This window comes from Rhagoletis pomonella, unplaced genomic scaffold, assembly GCF_013731165.1.
Source record: "Rhagoletis pomonella isolate Grant_MI unplaced genomic scaffold, Rhpom_1.0 Rhpom_scaffold_00003, whole genome shotgun sequence".
Taxonomy (NCBI): Eukaryota; Metazoa; Arthropoda; class Insecta; order Diptera; family Tephritidae; genus Rhagoletis; species Rhagoletis pomonella.
Window position 1 is genome coordinate 42,054,503 of NW_023458557.1, and position 5,069 is coordinate 42,059,571.

Genomic DNA, 5,069 nt, shown 5'->3' on the forward strand with positions numbered 1-5,069 from the left:
CATCCCGATATCTATCTTAGTTCTTAATATAATAATTAAGTTACCCTACTAGAGCAGATTGGACCACTGTGCGTTGTGGGAACAAAGAATGGTGAGAAAGGCGGAAATTCCAAAATGGGAGGAATTAGACAGCTTTCTCACAAGTCGGTTCCAGACGTTAGAAACGGTGTCCGATATCCGGAGTGCACAACCAGTAAAGCCTTCAGTTTTCGCAGCCCGCATGTAGATTATGCCCCGAACAATCTCATGCACTATAGGGCTGCCCCAAATTTCTGGCAATGAAAGTTGAGGATCGCCTCAACTTGGTCAGAAAACACAACTTGTGTATGAATTGCCTAGCGAATTCACACATCCCGAAGGATTTCAAGAGTCCGTTAATTGTTGGAGCTGTCGCATTATGCATTAGCTGAGGCATTATTCGCTGCTACATCGAACTTCAGCTCCACAAAAGGCCAAATCTTCGCAACAGCGACCCATCGCGCATTTGGCTATAGGTTCTCCTGTAACCCCCAGTTTAGAATCGAGGAAAGAGGTCTGGTTCTACCCCAATTAACAGGAAACCTCCCGAAGTTTACAGTGGATCAAGTGCATCGGGATTCACTGCCCCCTTAAAGGCTAGCCGATGTCAACTTCTACAGGAGTGAGTAAGTGGATGTTTACCCATCGGTCATAAAGGACAAGGTGCAATGGAACGTTCTGGGATCACTTCTAGCGCAGGAAACGGTGTTTGGCTGGGTTTTGACGGGACCAGTACCGCCTACGACCACAAGGAGCTTCACTACTTCTGTGTCTTACGGAACAGAAACTTAAACCCCCAGCTAACTCGGTTTTGGGAGTTACAAGAAGTTTCCACCAAACGGAAAATTACCCCCGAAGATGCGTTTTGTGAGGAGTTGTACGCGAAGACGACCACGAGGAATGAGCAAGGACGGTATGTGGTGGCTCTACCCTTTCGTCGGGAATTCCCAGACGAAATCAACCTCGGCCTTTCAAGGAGTGGAGCAGCACGGCAATTCCTGTGTTGGGCTCTCAGCTCGCTTATTTAACTTGGGAAAACTTTCCGCAGAGATGGAACTAGCTTACCTCACTTTCGTTGCCCAGTCCTAGGCGCCAGTAATCACGGCCTCGTGGAAAATTGTTGAAATGATGAGGGGTTCCTACCGGGGGCTTCCGTCGATCAAAATTGGTTGAGCATGCAGCAAATATTGTTTTCTGTTATTAATCAAGAGCAATGCAAAACTGATAGGGAGGAACGAGATATTTATTATTAACTAGCAAATACCCGGCGTGCTTCGCGACGCTTCGTAGGTAATTTTGCATCAAAGTTAAGGAGAAACCGTATTGAAACTCAAGTGGGAAAACCTCTTCAGGGGAAGAATTTTGCCTTTATTAGCATCAATAATTCATCTGGCCGGCCATTGTAACGTAGTACGTATGTATGTACATATAATGTGTTGTAATCGATTGGTAATAATAATAAAAGTTAAGATCTATCTTCACAAATCAGTGCCGTATCAGTTCGGTATCATTGCCAATCAGCATCGATCAGTGATACCAATTCTGGATAATTCCGTACAACTCGATTAATTTTCCCTCCATATCTAACAAAACTTGCAATAGAATACCGTCAGCTCGTCAGTGAAATATACAAACAAATCTTTGCCGAGTTAACTACACTCTAAAAAATTTTTGTTTAAATTTAAGCATATTAAAAAAAGTAGCGAGTTTCCTCTCTTAATGTATGCAAATTTGCACAACGTGTTTATCAATTTAAATACGGCTTTTTAACTTTTACTTACCATATGTGTGGCGTAGAACAAATTTGAAATTTGTTTGTTGAATTCTAAACACTTAAGGCCAAATTCACAGTGCGTAGTTAACTCAGAATCGGCAGTTACCCTGCAGTGAAATCCCAAACTAGTCAGGAAAAATACTAGTTTACAACTATAATTTTATGACAGAAACCGATCTAGTTCGAAAATGACCAGACTTGTACCAAGTACATAACGATTTATTCATGCCCTATTTTATTTGACTTCGACAGTTTAACACAATAAAGTACACAAAATATTATAACTTTTATTTGGCTATATTGTAAACCGTACGTACTCGCAATTATACCATACCTGTTAAATAATAATTAATATTCATAATGATTATTAATTACAGCATGGTTTTGTTTGGATAACCGTTTAATGATTAAATACCGATATAATTAATTACTTACAAAATTCTTACTTAAAAAAGTAATTAATTACTTAAAAAATGTTAATTAATTAATTAATTTTAATTACATCATTGTTTCGTTACTTTTGATCATTTTCAATTATTTTTGACTTGTTTTAATTACACGATTATAATTATTTGATTAATTTCTATTATTAATCATCAAGGCAAACTATAGACAAAAATTAAGAATATTTAATAAAAATTTAACACTATTTATTGGCAAATCTAAGGCTGCTAAATAAAAATGTGTAATAAATTAAAGTGTACTTAAAAGTTTTTTATTGTATATTCATGAATTCATTTTATTTTTTTGACTCCCAAAGTAGTTGTTTTGGTCCACAATTTGACTAGCATTTTTCTGTCTAGTATGAGACTGGTATATTTCTGACCGATATCTGACAATTGCCATCTCGTGGGGCATCCCCATGTCAAAAATACCAGTTGGTTGCATGAAAAAAAGATAGTTGGCTGACTAGTTGGGCATGCGGTTCATACTAGTTGAGAAGTAGTTTACAACTAGTACATTTGACTACAGGGTAACTACAGATTTTCAGTACAGCACTGTGAGTTTGGCCCTTAGAGCCGTAATTTAACTATTTTGAAGAATAGTTAAATCATTAGTTAAACTAAACTACAAAAATGTCTATAGAATTTTCTTAGTGTTCACAATTACACAGTTTACACATCAAATGTTTAAAATTTGCTCTAAAAGTTGTTTGTTTAAAGTAACGCATATTAAGAGAGGTTACCAGTTTCTTCTACTAATGTGTGCCAATTTAGACACCGTGTTGATAAAATTAAACACTGCCTGTTTACTTTTTCATACCAAATTTGTCGCGTAGAGCAAAATCTATATCTATACTAATTATATAAAGAGAAGTCCCTTTTTTTTGTAACAGGTAATCTCGCGAACGGCTGGTCCGATTTTCATGAAATTTTGTATACAAATAGCTTTCGGTAACCACCATGTTTTAGGCTAAAAAAATTTAATTCGGGTAGGTGGACCAGGGACCGGTCTATTCGAAAAAATCTTATTATGATCCGATTTGCTTAAAATTTAGTACGTAAGTAGCTTTTTAGCATATATGACCCATTTTTTGAAAAAATCGAATTTACGGTCCGATTGGCTTAAAATTCGGTGCGCGGTAGCTTTTTAGCATGTACTAGCATATATGATCAATTTTTTCCGAGAAGTGGACCAGGGACCGATCTATTCCAAAAAATCGCATTTATGGTCCGATTTGCTTAAAATTCGGTACGTAAGTAGTTTTTTAGCATATATTAGGATATATGGTCAATTTTTCCGAGAAGTGGACCAGGGACTGATCTATTCGAAAAAATCGTATTTACGGCCCGATTTGCTTAAAATTCGGTACGTAGGTAGCTTTTTAGCATATATGATCTATTTTGTCCGAGAAATGGACCAGGGACCGATCTGTTCGAAGTAATCGTATTTATGGTCCGATTTGCTTAAAATTCGGTACGTAGGTAGCTTTTTGCCTGGATAAGCTTGTAGATTCCTGTTTTCCAATTTTCATGCAATTTCGAATATAAATAGCTTTAAGTAACCACCATATCAAGGGGCGAATTCGGCACTAGGCGAGATTTTTTTTGCGCCAATCAGAAACAACGGATACTGTCAAAATATAATTATAATATATAATATATCTCAACTAATATATATTTAGGAAGCCGTTTGTTAGTTTTCGCAAGGCTCGAGAGCGGCTGAACCGATTTTTTTGAAACTGCCACCTGCCGCACGTGTCCCAAGGATGGTTTTAGGCTGAAAAATCTACATGTAAAGGGGCGTGGCACTTCCCATACAAACCGAATTTCTCATGCTACACATATCTGAAAGTGTGCATGGTAGAGTTTTGGAAATTAGTATGGAGATATACGAAATCAATCGCATACCCTTGGAGAAAAATTTTAGCTATAGTAAAAAGGGGTGTGACATCTCCCATACAAACCGAATTTTTCATACTGCTTATCTCTGGAAATTTTTTGGTAGAGTTCTAAAGTTTTGTATGGAGTTGTACGAAATAAATCGCATACTCTTGGAGAAAAATTGGAACTATTGGAAAAGGGGGCGTGGCATCTTCCATACAAACCGAATTTTTCATACTGCCTATCTTTGGAAGTGTTCTTGGTAGAGTTCTGGAACTTGGTATGGAAATATACGAAATCAATCGCATACTCATGAAGAAAGAGGGCAGCTGTTGGAAAGGGGGGCGTGGCTCCTCCCATATAAATCGAATTTTTATACTGCATATCTCTGAAAGTATTCATGGTACAGTACTGGAACTTCGTATGGAGATATGTATATAGTTGAAATCAAGCCCATACTCATGAAGAAAATTTGGGCTATTTGAAAAGGGGTGTGAGGCCTACAAACGTACCGACCTTTAGCTATCTTTGAATGAATTTTTTTTATTCTTCTGTAGGTGTGTTTGTGAGTGAAATCCTCCTAGATGGATGTACGGATTTTAACGAAACTTTTTGTGTATTTGCAGTGGGCCATGAGAAAACCGTCATCTTTAAGGTATAGTCCAACCTTTCACAATATCTGGTATTCGTCTTAATCTGAAACGCAATAATCATAGAAAATTGGCGCCGTTTATGGTGAAAAGCATTTAATATCACACTTTCAAACTAAAGCTTTTTTAACCCTAGAGGCTTATGTACTTAAAAGATAAACTGTGAGCTAAAATATACTTAGTCCTGTCTTATTACAACGCTTTTATCAACTTGCAATGTTGTGTTCCAGAAACTTTCAATGTTGTGTGTCCGACACTGTTTAGATATGAACACGGCTAAACACTCAAAAATGAAATCGACCT